We start from the raw sequence: 17,112 nt of genomic DNA on the forward strand, positions 1-17,112 counted from the left end.
AGCACTAGCTAAAATACATTGGCCACCGCGTAAACAATCTGAAATACGCTCCAATGAAACCAAAACAGGAATTGTGGGCAAGTTGCTTCATCAACCGGTGGGTGTTTTAAAAAAGGTTTGAGCGGCACGCGAGCAATCCGAAATTCGCGCTAGTGAAACCGAAACAGGAATTGTGGGCAAGTTGCTCACACTAACGGCTAGGGGGGCTAGAATCGACCGGGCCTCTAGGGTCTAAGGGAGTGTCCTCTCTTATTCTACTTTCAATATGCTAAATCACTATTTCGCTAACGTCGTCGCGCAAGCAGTAGGCCTTCCACTAAGACGACGGACGAGCCGTCGCCGCCTCGGTTTTCTCGCCTGTACTGGACGGCTGGTGCGTCGCAGAAACGACAGGGTCACGTTCGACGGAGAGTGTCTAGTGACGCGACCTAACAATGCAAAATCATCCGCATTAGCCAAACAACAGAATCGCACGCCAGAGTTACAACTTGTCGTTGGTAGGCTGGATTGTGGTTCTAATCAACACTAAGTAATGTCAAGCTCAAGTAAATATCAGCGATGTTACCTGGCGAATTCCACCTGAAATTACGGGAAAACTCTCTTTGAAAATTTGAAACTTGAAATTGATTCGTAGGTTACCAAAAAGCTATATAGAGAAGGTCCCAGAGCCAAAGGCTGCATAGGGGCCTCCTCTTACTTGGAAATAAGCACGGAGCAAGACCGCATTACATTGGTATATAAGGAAACGGGAAAATAAAAAGTATTGCAGCGTCCAAGAAACCCTCATGGCCATTTTTAGGCATTTAAAACTTCGAAAACATGGTATAATGTTTAGAAAATAATACATAGCTTGCACCGACGTCACATCCGGTGGCCGTCGGCTGCTAGTCGGCCATGCTGCCGAACCACCGCCGCCTATCCGCTTCTAGCATACTGCCGGCGTGGAAGCATTTGTCATCGCGCGTCGTTTTTGTCTGCGTCTCTCCACAGCTTCAGTATGGTTTTGTGCGCTGTAGTAGGTTGCTCAAACCGTAGCGATAGCTCAAGGAGAAGAAGAAGCCGACGAACAGAAATTTCTACCGAATTCCGAGGATCATAGCAGACAAGTGCGAGCGTTCAAAGGCGCTTAGTACAAATCGGCGCACATTGTGGTTGTCACTTATTAAGCGAGCCGATTTGGACCCGGACAACCCCAACTTACGTGTGTGCGGAGCGCACTTCATAACAGGTAAGTGGCTTGTGTCATGAACTAAATGTTAGCGAAAACTTGGGAAGCAAGGACTACACCCTGATTTTGAATTGCAGGGGCGCCGGCCGATTTGTTTGTAAACACGAACCCAGACTGGGCCCCGTCATTGCAGCTCGGCTACAAAACTAGGCGAGTCGGCTCGGATCGCCACGAGCGCAGCCAGCAACGGCGGCAGCGAAAACGACGTGCCGAGACCGAGATGACTGGGTCCGAAGAGCCATGCCGAATGTTCCCCCATCGCCGCAGCAGGCTGAGGAGGTCGACGCCGGAGAAGAAGAAACAGGTGAGTCGGCCTTGCACCATGCCTTCATAGCCTTACCTTAAGAAATAATTACGTGGTCGTCCTACAGTCTGGCCCTTTGCCAACTCCTTCGTTCACACGACCGCTAAACGATGAACGTTCTCTTCCAGGTGTTTATGTGCAGACAGATATGGGCTTGAGCGACATTGGGGCATTGGAACAGGAATGCATCAGACTCAACGATTGCTTGTACACTGGACGTTCCGAAAAGGTGCAGCTTGAGATGACAGAAGAATCATTGAGAAGTTCAGAGCCCAAGGTAGTGTTCTACACAGGGATGACAAGTTTCACGATGCTTCTTGCAATTTTCAAAATGCTAGAACCATTTGTTTCACATAGTGTGAACAACAGCCTGGCAAAGTTTCAAGAATTCGTGCTTTTCCTAATGAAGATCAAGCTAAGTATTCAAAATGCTGACCTTGCCTTCAGATTCAATGTGTCTGAATCTACTGTCTCGCGCATTTTCAAGAAGTGGCTTCATGTAGCTTACTGCCGCTTGAAGTCTCAAGTTAGGTGGCCTGAACGAAGTGCGCTGCAGCGCACCATGCCGCTAACATTTTATGATTCATTCAGCAGTGATGTGGCCGTCATCGTAGACTGTTCTGAGATCAAGATTGAGAGGCCGTCGTCATACTTTCCGAGGAGTGAAACCTGGTCGACTTATAAGGGCAGCAACACTGCAAAGTACTTGATAGGAATTGCCCCACAGGGTATTGTTACGTTCATCTAGGAGGGCTGGGGAGTCCGAGTAAGTGACAAACATATCACGGAACACTGCGGGCTCCTAGACAACTTACTCCCTGGAGACGTCGTTCTAGCAGATCGAGGGTTTAACATAGCAGACAGTGTTGGTTTCTACTGTGCCCGGCTACATCTGCCAGCATACACAAAAGGGAAGAAACAGCTGTCGGCTGCAGAAGTGGAAAGTACAAGGAAGCTTGCTAATGTACGCATTCACGTGGAAATAGTAATTTGACTCATAAGAAACAAGTTTCTGTTGCTGAAGTGTGTCATTCCGATCGACTATGTGACATGTCGACAAGGTGACAGCATCACTCCACTCGACAAAATTGTGACCGTGTGCTGTGCACTGTCCAATTTATTCCCTTCTGTTGTCGCAGCATTGAAGGAACCGAGCAAAGGGAATGTGTCCGAATCTGTTGATGGGTGTCCACCATGACTGGTGATTTATGCACGAGTGCAAGAATGTGGTAATTGAAGAAGTTTATGGGATGCAGATGAGCAGAAAATAATTTATTTGTGCCTCCTCTCACTAGTCAATCAAATGGTATTTTTTCATGGAATGGAGCATACATGGCCCCTCATGCTTTTTGCCTGAATACACAAAAGTAAATTTTTTCGGCAATTTGGCATCCTACAAACTTTTGTTACACTGTACCTACTTTTACAGGTGTGGGCATAAGCAAGTAGAGCACACTGTAGTGCTCTGGTTTGGTATGGTTTGCACTTTGTGTGAGGAATGCATATACCAATTACTGGTGGTATATGTGGTACTTCCCTGTCCTTATATTTTTGTCAGCTGCATATCAGGTGTTTAGAATTAATTTTAACAGTTGCCATGACCAACAAGTATCCTTTCCTTTTGTATTTGCATTTTTAGATTTGTAATAAACCACTTCATCGTCAAACATTGACATGTGTGAACAGTTCATATGTGAAAACTTCTATGAGTACAACAGGTTCTACTCAGAGTGGTAGCTAAGCTGGTGCAAGACTTCAAAGCTTTTTATTACACTGACTTGGGGTCAACTGAAAAGTTTGACGCCAGTGGATGGCATGGCTAACACTAAAAATTCCCGTGTGCTGTTCAGTGCACGTTAAAGAACACTTTTGGATACGACAAGTTGTACTGTCAAGAATATTGGGTGGCAGTGATTGACATGGCTAATAAGCTAAAAAACCCTGTGTGCTGTTCAGTGCACGTTAAAGGACGCTTCAGGATATGACAGGTTGTACTGTCAAGAACAATTTTCAAAGTCCAAAGCAAACATCATGTGTTAATGCGTCATACCTGCACTGTTCGTACTATACATGGAGTTGCAGAATCAGTGGGCAGCTCTTTAATGGCAGGAAGTGAAAGGCTGCGAAGCTTCATTTTTGCTTGTTTTGGCTGCAGTTTCATAACACTTATAGACAGCAGCTGTTGTATGGTACTGGTGTGGTTAGCTTTACACTGATTTATCAACAGCTCCATAAACCCAGACAGACAGTATTTCCCAAACAAAGCAACACATGGGAAGTGTAACTGGCCACAGGTTATAATACACTGAGCTCTTGTGATAGCAGTACACATATGCACTACAGAGGAAAAGGCTTTTTTATTTGAACATACTGCTAGCCTCACATTTGAGGCCGTCGCAGGAGAGGGGCATCATATACACGAAAATAACACAGTGCAAGTATATGTGAACACAAAGGCAATCGTAGTCCAGCAAGGCAATATGCATTTTACAAACACTAAAGAAAATGACAAAACAGGAGCAAGTCGCATATTTCGGCAAACAAAACAACCACAGTAACGAAAATGCAGACAAGTTTTAAAGTTAGGAAGCAAGAAATGAAACAATAGCTACTGACGAATAATACTGTCGTGAGTAACGCACAATAAGGTTAGAAAAAAAACAATTTAGATAAAGTTAGGATGTCAAGGCAACTAAACATCCGCTGTAGAGACGCATAAAAGTTGGACAACAGTCTGAAGCACACTGAAGCCTCTGCCACCACAACTACCGTATGCAAGAAAACCAAAATTAAGCACACTGCTTCTCGTTGCTTTCTCTGCACTGTGGGCAGTACCACTGCTTTGTTTTAGGTGCTCGTGTTAGTCCAACACGAGATAAATGGAACCATTTGTATATGCAGGCTTCACTTTCGCAAGCAACCATTTTGCCAGTCTCTGGTCCATTGCAACAACAATGCACTTGTTCACGCATTGCAGTTGTTCCAACACTGTTCTTCTGCCTGGTGAAATACTTGGCATACAGTTCGGGGAGCACTGCGTTCACAAAAAACCTCTCTGAAATTGAGAAAATATTTCCACAGAAATATTCATCCAACTTGATGCGTTCGATGTGAACAAGACTCGGTGCCCAAACTACAAAATCACAATACTTCACTTGGCACACAGCCATCTGTGTCTAAACGTGATAATAATATGCGTGTGTTTTCTGAAGCTGCATGATTCCATTGACTTCAGTCAGGCACGTGTTTTCATCAGTGAATGCAGTTGCATTCATAAGCACGTATGGGCATTTGAACTCTGCCACACCTTTTCGGCAGCAGCTACATGAGACCAGAGCATCTGGTGTAGCCCCAGGAAAAGGGTACCTAGTGCTGAGGTGCAGGCCTGACTTAGACAGTTTCAAATTTTCATGTTTTGTGCTTTCACTACGTGCGTAAGCCGCTAAGGCATCCGCCTCATGACTCCTACCCCACATGATAGCTGGCACCTTCATAGTTTGGGCTTCTGGGTAGCAAATCTCTTTGATTAGGGACACACTAGGATTTGCTACTTTCGTGTGGCATGCTTTCTTCATAAAAGAAGCAGCTATTCTTCCTGCTCTGCGAAGGAACCGTTGTGGAGAGTCACTCTCCTGCTTCGTTAAAGACTCTACTTCCTTAACGGTGTCCTCTGAAATGCTGAAAATAGACATGAAATCCTTTGCTTTGTTCACGAGCACCTCGTAGCTGTCGCCTAACGCATCGTCAATGAAGAGATTTCTTAGGTGTGCTGCTGGCTTTTTAATTGGTTCCTGGAACACATCGCATCTATCCTCAAGCACAGAGAAAAGCGCTGGTACTGCACCATCTTTTCCGATGTCTTTATAAAGTGCACTCAACTCCTCTGCAGAAGTTTCTGGGATTTCCAACCTCCTCTTCTTCTGCTGGCCTTCAGCGCGTGTGCCATCGATCTGCTATTTGCGCCCCCTCGATGAAGTGAAGTTTATGTCTCTCAGCCGTTTAAACTGCACCTTTTCAACATAGGCTGGCAGCCAGATATTCTTTTTCTGGGTGCATGAAACTGAGTTTCTCATGCGCACTCCAGTTTCCGCAGCAAAGAGACAAGCTCCAACATGCGAGCACTTCCACCTGTACCTGCCATGCAGGTGCAATGAGCAACAAGCACAGTGCCATTTGTCTTGCATAATATCCAGGCTTTAAGTGGGTGGTCGCTGAGCCTTTGGGAATGGTTGACCTGCGAAAATATTATGAAGTTGTACATAACAGTGCACTTTTTTTTGTTTGCACAAAATGAGCATATGCACACCCCACAAAGTGGTCTCGGACAGAACAAGTTTCCAGTGCTCCGGCATTGTAAGTGGACAGGCATAGTTTATCTTCATTACTGCATTTTTGCAGTGAAATTTCTGCTAATCGCCATGCTCCGTTAATTTTCCTACTAGGACGTCTTGAAATTTTCCTCTCACTAAGTCTCGGACAGAACAAGTTTCCAGTGCTCCAGCATTGTAAGCGGACAGGGATAGTTTATCTTCATTACTGCATTTTTGAAGTGAAATTTCTACTAATCGCCGTGCTCCGTAAATTTCCCTACACGGATGTTTTGAAGTTTTCCTCTCACTAAGCGCTGCCGCCATAGGCAGAAGCACGGTTTATTTTTCATTTGCATAAATTTCAACTGTCTTTTTTTTGCGTATGTTCACTGAGAGACATGCCAAAAAAGTTCCTTGAGCTTACTTCTCCGAGCAGAAGCACCTTTTCGTCTTGTAGGCGCACCGCAGATAGGCTTCTCACCCACCCGCTGGTGAAATAGTTATGCGCCTCTAATGATTTAAATGCTTTCATTTCTTCTAATGTCACAAAACTAGAGCAGTACACTAAATAGTTCACGATGTCCCCGCGAGTCACTTCAGGGAACACACCAGCCTCCATCGTTGTATCAACACCCAGTCGCAGCGTGTACGGATCTCTACCGTCGCACATTTGCACTTTTTCTTCATAGCGTACGCCCGCCGATCCAACAAGTTCAGAGACATAGCTCGCATTGAACGGCTCATTCCTCTGAGGAGGAGGCGTCGCGTCCGGATATGTAGGAATAGTCCAAAGCGTCTCGGGAGCGGTCCGGTGTCACGGGTCTACGGAGCGGACGCATGCGGACGGAGGAATGGTTCGGCAGCATGGCCGCAAGCGCCTCATATGGCCGGAAGTGACGACACGTGCAAGGTAAAAGGTAAAATGCGCGCGGTCCCTTCACTGCCCCTCTGCAGCTCTAACCGTTTCTCCTACAACCTCTTCCCCCTTTCGTGAGAAAGGGCGAGAAAATACCTATTCGGCCCCCAATGCGTTTAATTTGTACGTTATCCTTTCAGATTTTTAGGAAGGGCGCGTGTCTTGTCCGGCTTCTTTCGGGCTCTTTTGCCAAGGATTTTGTTTTCTACCGTGAAAGGCCAATTCTTCTGGAAACGCTTTAAATTCATTTTCACTTTTCTGTGAAACCCCTGTTTTGAAATGTTGTTCATTGCGGACTACTGTGCAAAAGATATGGGCAGCCATTGGTCAATGCTTCCAACCTCTTCCACGCCCTTTCGCAACAGGCATCAAGGTACGTAGGGGCGCTGGTTCAATACAGAACGCCACGCGCGCCTTCTTGCTACGCCTTCGCGTCACTCCCTTCAGGCTGCGAGGCCCTGATTGGTGCGTCGTGCCGGCAGCAACACGTGGAGTCTGCTCGACAGCCAATAGGCCAGTGGCTGGGATCCAGCATCGTGAGACCGGATGCCGTCTGCGCACCGCGCCTATGGCTCAGTTTTCTTTGGGATGGCGCGCCGTGCATGCGCGTGCTATACACGTGACGGAAATGTACGTGTAACAGACCGGATTCCGGAACGTGATCGGTCCCAGAGAACAATCGGCTCCCGCATAGCGCCCGCGCCTGTCGGCCAGCGCGCTGTCGCTAGGGCTGCGACAACCGTCCTTCTGGGGGGTTTTCCATTGCTGGGCGCGGCTTCTCTCAATATATGGCGCTGTCAGGCTGCCGAGGCGCTCTACAGTTAGAAAAAATTTTTTTTAGAAAGCACTTCGTCGCTCTTAAAGATCAGAGAGCGGCTACGGCACACAGAAGGGGCACCGCTCAACGCCCTCACTCGCGGCAGAACAGTGCTAACCTTTCCGGAGAACAACGGCAAGGAAGGGGTCAAGGTTTAAAAATAATCGGACATGTAGAGGCTATATTTTTATATTGTCACAAAAGAAATGCGTATGAATTTTGCTTATCACTGGTTTTTCATATGAGAAGAGAAATTCCAGTCAAGTTAAGCGAAAAAACAATAATGAGAGAGAGGCGGTTTTGCACATCTTGTATTCTTTATTTTTTTCCGAGAAAATGCTATGGAAGAACGCTACTCTTTTTGAGTGGCACTTTTTGTTTCTGTCAACAGGAAGCGCGTGATGAAAAATGTATGAGACTAAGTATTCTTTTACAACATTTAAAGGGCGCCACATTCGCCAAAGGCGCAATTTGACGTTACTTTCCACCCTCAGTTCTATATTTTTGCGGTATGAGTAGAATTGTTTTCATCTTTTTGTGTCAGCTAAGAACTCTTTTAGAGCTCTAAAGCTCTTTGGGGGACTTGAAGTATTTCCGTCGTGCGAAGAAGCCTCAGGCTTAATGAAGTCAGCATTACCTAACTGGTTGGTCGGGCTGCGAGGTTCGTGAGCGCACCGTTTTTGAGTCGCTTACTTCTGTTGTCCAGAAGATGGGGAACCGATGCAGGAGTCGAATAAGAACCTCGCGAATGTCGTTAGGATCGGGTGAAGATCCGAAGTTTCGCGCCCATGAAGCGGAGCGAAAGCTTCAGACGGGAGCGGACCCTCCTCTGCACGCTCGCTATGCTGAGAAGGCGAGAAAACGGAGAGAGGATCAGGAAATTCGCGTACACGAAGCGCAGGGCACCGGATGCCGAAAACTGAAGAACGACGCTGGTGCCACACTGGCGATTCAGGGACAGTTCTAGGACAGCCCGTTCGGCTAGGCGTGCTTGTTTAACGGCAGAATCTCAAAGTTGATGGTAATTTCTGAGGTAAAGCTGTACGCTTATCGGCCTAATTTATCAGCAACACCAATGTGAGGCAGGGTTTAGCCAGCAGCTACATCTGAAATTCGCACCAGGTAATTTTTTTTGGTAATTCGCGCCTTTCGCTTTTTCTCCAAGGACGAAGCCAAAGCAATGGTTGTAGTGCTCTCCGTGAATGCATGTGCTCGCAGGGAAACCGTGGTAATGTGAAGAAAGTGGCGTATTCCAACCGGACGCACTGCCCAGCCCACCAAGGGGTATATATAGTGGGCGTATGGCGAGACTACCCTTCTTCCGCATGCATGCCCTCTTGCGAACGCTCGAGCGCTGTCTGCTGCGGATGTTATGTCGCCAGATGCCGATTGTGTCAAACGTTTGTCCTCATATCTTCTCTAGAAGTTCGTCAGTCCTGCGTTCATTGTTTACCCCAAAATGTCTAGCCTTATACCTTTCAGGACAAGCAGCGAAGCAAGTCTTTACTTTACCACCAGCCTCTTCATGTGATCTGAATCACACAGCAGTCGCTCGAGTGCTTCACTTCCTAGGGGTAGCCAGGAAGCTCGCATAAATGAGTTCCCCGGACAGTTTTTTCACCTCTATGAACACCCCACTACAAAACTGTTGTTTTCTGGTATCGTTGAGAGCTTACGTGAGGCAAGAGCTTCGACTGACCGCGATTATAATTTGTCGCGCACCTTTTGCTCCGTAAAATGCAAGAACACAGGTGATCGGCCGTCTCCAAAAACATTTCACAATAAAGAAATGAGTTTAGCTGCTGATAAATCCCTTGTATGAATGAATAGATAATTGAAATGCCTCCTATAGAAACTAAGCTACTGACGAAATGTCTAAGCAACGCCAGTCGCACTGTATTAGGCGGAGGATATATAATGATCGTAAAGAGAATAGTGTTCAGTGTAAAAAAAAGCCAAGAAAAAGTACGTGTTGAAGAAATTTGCAGCTTGTTGCCAAAATAAAAGGAAAGAGAGCTTGGGGTTTGGTTAATGTAATGGTGTTAATGGGGTGGAGCGGTAATGGTAGGTTCTCTCATGTCATGAATGGCAGTTTATGTCTCAAGAGAAAAGTAAACAACAGCTGTATCTTACCGGTACTCACCTACAGGGCAGAAACATGGAGGCTAACCAAAAGGTTTCAGCTTGAGTAAAGGACCACGCAGCGGGCTACGAAGATAAAAATGGTAGGTGTAACGTTAGGAGACTAGAAGTTGGCAGAGTGGGTGAGGAAACAGACGCGGGTTAATGACATCCTAGTTAAAATTAAGAGGCAGGGCATGTGTTGTGAAGGCAAGATAACAAGATAACCGCTCGTTCTTTAGGGTAATGGAGTGCATTCCAAGAGAAGGCAGGCGTAACACGGGCGGCAGAATGTTAGGTGGGTAGATCAGTTTAAGAAGTTTGCAGGGATACGGGGGCCGCACCTGGCAAATTGCAGGCGTATTAGCCTTTGCCCTGCAGTGGGCGTAGTCAGGCTCATGATGATGATGTTGAATGGTAGGCAGGCGCCTGAAAAAAATTTAAGCGTTTTGATGCAAGAAGCTTTTCCGTGTTACTCTCATCTTACTCTCGCTAATGATTTCAAGAAGTATACTTTGAAGAGTAAGCGGTAAACTAGGAAAATAAAATCAGCGAAAATAAAATACTGTATAATCACTCTAAAACAAACGGTCAATAAAACTTCGGTTACGGCTAGTTAGTGAATGGTATTCTTTAGGCGAAAAAGTAAACTGAAGGCACAGCGCACGAAAGACGGGACTGAGGCAGAGACAGAAGAGGAATTTCTTCTTCTAAATAAATTCTGTCCGAATAAGGCAAGAAAGGAAGCACTGCTCAGGTGTGAAAGGCTTGGCTTGGACAAGTTGGCGAACAGTGTGAAGAAAAGCACCGGCTTGAGCTTGCAATGCTTCTCTCAGCCAAAACCCGCAAGAAAGAATGTCCTTTCCATTCCATTATAACCGAAAAGAGTACTTGGCAACTTGCCCTCGGGTCCTACCTGAAAAACTGTTTTTTCGGAACTAACCATCAATAACCCTTTCCTTTTACGCCGCCCAGCAGCTGTGTCTGATTTTTTTCAGGAGAAACCTTTAAAAAATGTCAGCGCCTTGTCTGTTGACATCAAGGACATGTTCTACTCCGTCCCTCAAGACGCCGTGCACACCGCCGTGGGTAGAGCAATTGACTTGTACGGTGCCACCAAATTCCAAAACCACTGTGGAATTGAGGTTGCCAGCCTCCTTAATCTACTAGATCTATATCTGCGCTCGACGGTCGTGTCATTCAACGGCAGCTACTTTATCCAGAAGGAGGGCGTCTGTATAGGCTCGGGCCTCGCTCAATTCTTCAGTGACTGTCTACTAGCTTCCTTGGACCAAAAGCTACACCATGCCTTACTTCGATCCTCAGTGGTACGTGTGTTCCGATACGTTAATGACTTTCAGCTGATTTTCAGATTAAGAAGTGGCCACAGTGTTGCAAAGCAAGCCAGTATTATACTCACTTTATTCAGATCTAATCTAAAACCATTTCAACTAACGATGGAAGTTTCGGATCATGACGGCATACGCTTTCTGGACCCACAGATAATGGAGTGCGACGAAGGGGTATGCTGGCACTACGCACCCCGAGCACAAAAAGGGATTTTATCATACTCATCCTCTCATTCAAAAATAGTAAAACTAGGCGTCGTGACAGCAGCCCTAAAAAATGCCATTTCCAGGTCATGTTCTCATGAAATGCAATCTAGCTTCAGATGCCAGATCATGAGGCTGAAAATGGCGGCTTTCCAAACCACATCCTGCGTGCTGTAGCGGAGAAGATTGTTGCCTAATTCAGACAAAAACAACGAGTTTTCTTGTTGCAGATAACCGAAACTTCGCGGTGATACCTTATGTGCACAAGGTATTACATAGCCTGAAAAGAATTGTTGGAAAATCCGGGGTCAGAGTCCTCTTTTCTGCCCCAAACTGTAGTGCTTCTGTAAAACCGTCAACCGTGAAGGACCTCCACCTGCCGAATGTCAAAAAAGTCACGATTCATCATATGTGCAGTGCCGTAAAAATGTTCTGTATAAGAAAGAGTTATCCTGTGGGCGGTGCTATATTGTTCAAACAGGCCGTTGCCTCAATGATCACCTAATTGAACATAAACGCTCCCTAAAACCATCCCCCAAAAGCAATCTAGCTCTACACTGGCTTTCTTTTAAATGCACCCCTTTTTTAAGCGGTACTTCAATACTGTATAAAGATAAGGACCAACGTACACTGGAAATCGTTGAAGCTCTTTTAATTCACCGGGGTCTTGACAATTGCGTCAGCAAGCCTTCCGTCGCGCTAACACAAAAAGAAATTGACTATCTTAATAGTTGAGTACGCTAAGCTGCCATTGCGTGTTTGTTTTTTTTTTTTTTGACGATCATCACTGATGCTGCTGTATCTTTTGATTGTGCTCCTTTTCGCCTATTTATTGCGTGCGAACAGTAAACCCTTTTAGTCGCAAGTCAGCGCTGTGTTTGTCTCTGCCTTAGTCCCGTCTTTCGTGCGCTATGCCTTCAGTTAGAACAATGTGCCGACAAGCCCACACAAAAACCTTTCTGGAAAGGTAAGCCCAACCCCAAGGCGACCCGCAAAGGAGAGACAAGTAGAAGCGCTGCACTAACAACTGCTTTATTCCTCCTGTAGCAACGTATACATATAACCACTGGTCTTACATGTGCAAGCATAGGAAAAAAAAATACATATGTCGTTCCAGAGGAAGTTACCACAGCAGCCTGCACAAGAACTTATATGCGGCTATGTATAAAGACAAGGAAGTATCGCCGATACAGTCATCTGCTTTTCTTCTTTTGGTGATAAGCCTCGACGGCCACCCGCGCCTTTTGTTTTTACTTCTGCCGAAAATTGAAGTCTGATTGAGCCCTGGTGCACAACTGCGACCGTAATTAACGTAAGGCACATGATTTTTCTCCTTCGACAACACTGTTATTTTCTTTTTGCGCATGTTCCCAGAGTGTCTCGTTTAGTGAGCGCCCTGTGTGTCTGATATCTGTTTTTCCACGCGAAAGTTGGAGGTTGGAGGGCGTACACCCTCACTGAGTGAAAATGGGATGTAGGATATCTCGTGCCAGAATTGGCATAAACGTCAGCTTTCACCACATATGCGGGAGCACAGCTTAGCCAATTTATTTGGCGCAGAAAACAGCAGAGAGGCTCCATTGCTACCTGAAACTCTCTTGAGGCGATGAAAAACCTCGGGTAAGCTTCACGTCAAGCCGGCGCAGTAGCTTGGTGGTTATGGCGCTCGGGTTCTCACCCCAAAGACGCAGGTTCGATTCCGGCCGCGGAGGTCGCATTTCGATATAGGCGAAATGCTAGAACCGCGTGTACTGTGCAATGTCAGTGCACGGTAAAGTACCCCAGATGATGTAACTTTCCAAAGCCTTCCACTACGGCGCCCCTCATAGCCTGAGCCGCTTTGGGATGCCCCTTAAACCAAAACCAAAGGCAAACAGTTTCATGTACCACTGCCGCCCTCCGACTCGGCGATCTGCCTTTCCTGCTGGGTCAGGCCCTCGGAGACAGCTGACAACAGCTACATAAGAAAACCTGCTCCCACATACCAGCTTCTTAACAGCTTTCCAGTATATCTTCTCCGCACCCAACTTGCTAGTCGCGCTGAATTTTCATTTTCCACACATACGTCGCTCCTAATTCGTTGAGAACTACATATGGGCTCTGCTTGCCGCCTATTATTGTACAAATGAATTAAGCCAACGAGCCAGACAGTTGGCTTCCTTCATATGGATCTCATAAACGAGACACTCGATATTTTATTAAACGATATATGAGCGTAGATAAGTTGTAATAGGTAAGAATGCGGAAGCTTGGATGCAGTATAAGAGGAGCTGTCAACGGAAAGAAGAATTAAACGAAGGCCAAGCAATTGACTGTTGCGGGCAATACCTTCCGCCTCTCTTTCCCTGATTTGTTCACTACATTGCAAAGAATCTGCAATCAACTTCACTTCACTAAAGGACTGTGTCTAATGTTAAAGGGATGCTGAAAGGTTTCCCAAAAAAATTGAGTGAAGAGATGCACTTTACAGTTTTCCACCCTCGGAATTCGAATTTCTCATCGAAATTAGGCAAAGGAAAGCGCAACCCATTTTATTTTGGCGAAAAGTGCAGCAGCAGCCTCGGGCCAGCTCGCGCGCCTCGTTGCCGCCTGTGATTGGTTGAGCGCCTCGTGACGTAAACACTGGCGTTGGCTCGGAGAGCCCGGCTCGGTCGCCGCCGATGTAGTACATGAAGCGCGGCGCGCGGTGGTTCGGGCTGTTGGTTTGATGCTTATATCACGATATAACACATCGAAGATTACCAAGAGGATCTTGGCGTCATCCCCAACATGTACGAACCAATCGCAAAGAGCAAACCGCTCCAAGGAAGCAACGATGCAGGCGCAAGCGGTGCTTTTGGCTTGAACGAAAGCGAAGTGTCAGCATCTCCACGTGTTGGAAATGTCCATTGGTAAGCATACTTTTCTAGCCAAACTTCATTCAGTGATACAATAAATTAATTTTGAAGCGAGCAAATGTAGTATAGCACTGCCCCACGAAATTTTCCTAATGCAATGTAAGCGGATGCGACCGTCGGCATTGTTGTCTTGCCGCTTGTCGGTGCTGCCGCAAATCTGCTTGTAATCCACACAGGCCATTCACATGCGCAAGAAGTTATCAGGCTCTTTTTAGACGCAAATTTTATGCTGGCATCGCTTCATGGTCGCTGCGTGCAGGCTCGGTGCATAACACACGTGGAAAACAGAAGTTCGCGGCGCTTTGCGGCAGAACTCGTCGAGGTGACAAACGTGCGCCCTCCGTTCTGCGTGCCAAGATGGGATCTGGCAGTAAATTGAAATCCTTGTTTAGGCGAGTTGCTTCATACTGCAAGCCCTTGTAGGAATATCTCCATCCGTTTGCGGTCGCCTTTATCGCGCTGTTCTCAGATAAAGCGAGAAGTGATTTTTTTTCACTAACTCGATGGCCTCGTGCTGCAACCCAGCAGGCCGAATCGCAAGGCTGGCTGTAGCACACGTGGCGCATAATTATATATTATTATTAATGTATGAAGCCATGTTGCACTCGGCAATTTTTTACGACTACATGTGTTATTATAAATGTATTCCTGGCAGAACACTTTACTGGTATTTGCTGCATTAGAACTTCAACAGACTTGTGAGCCTTGTCATCACTTTTAGAAAAGTTCGATGCAGGGTTCTCAGCAGCATCTGCCAGTGGCATTCGACTTGTTGCACAGTCATGATTGTATTGCTGTTTGGTGTGCATTCTTGACTGTCTGGTGTGCAGCCTCCAGGTGTGATGTTATTTTCCATGCACTCTTGATTAGCACTATCGTCTGGTGTGCAGTCTTGATCTTGCAGCAGTTCGGCAAGAACCTGAAAGGCATAAGCCATATGATGTTATTGTTGCAAACAGAACAAAAGTGTGCTTCAGTATGAGTAAAATCTTCTGGTTTATTTCATAAACCATTTTGTTGATTGGCGAGCTCCGTGAAAAGTGAGATCATTTATTATATACCAGGTGTTTATTTAGAAGGTCCAAAATTTATTTTTAAAAACGGGTAACTAACATTGTATTAATTTTATCCCTGGGGCTATATTGGGGGATAAGGCAGACACCAGAAATAGGCAGAAGGCTTCCATTAGCTCACTAAACTGCATATCTTAATTAAATTTTTATTTTCATATTATGTTGTATTTGCAGATTTGGAGCACCTCCTATATATACTATAGCCAAGCAAAAAAGATCGCTTTAAAAACTTACACCCTGACAGGCAACTTCAAGCGCTAACACAGCGCTAGCGGCCGCGTCCGACGTAGATCGCTAAAAAAAAAGTGGACGCTTTGGGGCCAGACTGCAAGCGCCATGACTGCGCACATTTCGCGCTGAGGAGGCGGCTATCAGCCAGGCCCCAGGCGAAACCAAACTGAAAACGAAACGCCGCGCGCCCGTATACCAGAAACATCTGCAAACAGTTTTCTCGGCGCTCCGAGCACGAAGAAAAATGTGCCCCGTACTACTCCCTATGTTCTCGCCACTGAGGGCTACGCATGAATCCTAGAATATGTGAGCTCAAATGTAATTGATTAAAGATTCTGCATATAACGTCTTTTCACGTGCTCGCTTACCGAACGAAGTTCTCTGCTCACGCGCGGCGCGCAGTCTCCGGTTGTGAGGAGCACTTCGCGTCGCTCCACCTCTTGCAGTATTAGTAGCAGTTTAAGATTTTTATTCTTCCAAAAAATTTAGGGCCGAGCTCTGATATGAGTAATGCTGTACGAGATGCATGATGCATCTCATACAGCTAAGCACTTATATCAGATGCATAACAGCTAAGCACTTATTTTGTAAGCTGCAGTTTGCTGCCGTCCTGCCGTTCTCATTCCAGCGCCGTTCATCTCACTACTACCGAAAGTCTTGCATCCACGAAATTACGCGCCACACACTACACACAACACCGGTTCGCGCAGTCAAATTCTCATAGAGTTAATACACAAATACTTACCTTGAGCTTCCTCCTTTTCGCGAAAGCTGGCCTCGGTGGCGGTGACGAGCTCCTGTGCGCGAAGACAGACGGTATTGCGCCGGGTTTCAGTCGAGCTGACTTTGTTGACAGGCCCAATGAACGCATTATCGACAGGCTCTGGTTATAGTCTTCATCACGAAAGTGTTCAGAGCATAGCACTGTAGTCTTTGACGGCTTGAAATCCCTTCGCTTCACAGCAGCGACCCACCTCGCGGAAAGCTTCTTATTTTGCGCGAAATAATGAAAGACCACATCGTCGCGGCCGCTGGTGTTAGTGCAGCCGAAGGCTGCGCAGAACGCCGGTATGATGGTCCACCGCTTCACTCGATGCTGCAAACGTTTCTGTACGTCACCACAAACATAAAAACGCACAAATACACAAACACACGGCAGATCGAAGCAGCTTACGATGACACGCACGCAGAAACAAGCACGGTCGCGGAGGCTGCGAGGCGACGGAACACCAAGGTTTACGTCACCACCCCACGGTTTCCGGTTTCGGCTCGCATCGTCAGTGTCATCAGCAGCGCTCGGCGGACAGCGGGGGGCGGAGCTACCGCGCAATTTTAAACGGCGATTTACGTCGCTCCTAAGTGATTAATCTGCAAGAAAATTTCACCCGCATGATTTTTAAGGTTCCCACATCCATACGTGAGCATCTTAATGAATTCAAAAATCTCTTCAGCTTACCTTTAACAAACACGCGTATGTCTGGCTCAAAATGACACTCTGCATTCACAAATTTAAATCCAACTTGCTTTTTGTGCCTTCTACAAACGGTGCCCTTCATGCTGCTAGCGTGAGTTTACGGGTGGTGTTTCCTGCCATGGTCCCATTGTTGCAGCACTCATGAGCATGCGAATTACTCCGGAAAAGAATAAATTCTTGACCCGCAC

The 17,112-nt window shown here is 46.4% G+C and overlaps 2 pseudogenes across 2 annotated transcripts; one reads left to right on the plus strand and one right to left on the minus strand.

The window, feature by feature from the left end:
• The first annotated feature begins 405 nt into the window (after window positions 1–405).
• LOC149354272 (uncharacterized) lies at window positions 406–3,199 on the plus strand (annotated as a pseudogene). Its single transcript, XR_016289641.1, has 3 exons — window positions 406–1,228; window positions 1,306–1,532; window positions 1,661–3,199. The product of XR_016289641.1 is annotated as an uncharacterized LOC149354272 (transcript).
• A 671-nt stretch (window positions 3,200–3,870) lies between these two features.
• Window positions 3,871–16,513, minus strand: LOC149354273 (uncharacterized; annotated as a pseudogene). The gene is made up of 4 exons (XR_016289336.1): window positions 16,196–16,513; window positions 14,942–15,065; window positions 6,267–6,658; window positions 3,871–5,766 (listed from the first exon to the last, which is right to left on the minus strand). The product of XR_016289336.1 is annotated as an uncharacterized LOC149354273 (transcript).
• Window positions 16,514–17,112: the final 599 nt, after the last annotated feature.

This window comes from Amblyomma mixtum, chromosome 3 (assembly GCF_055824585.1).
Source record: "Amblyomma mixtum isolate Tamu chromosome 3, ASM5582458v1, whole genome shotgun sequence".
NCBI lineage: Eukaryota > Metazoa > Arthropoda > Arachnida > Ixodida > Ixodidae > Amblyomma > Amblyomma mixtum.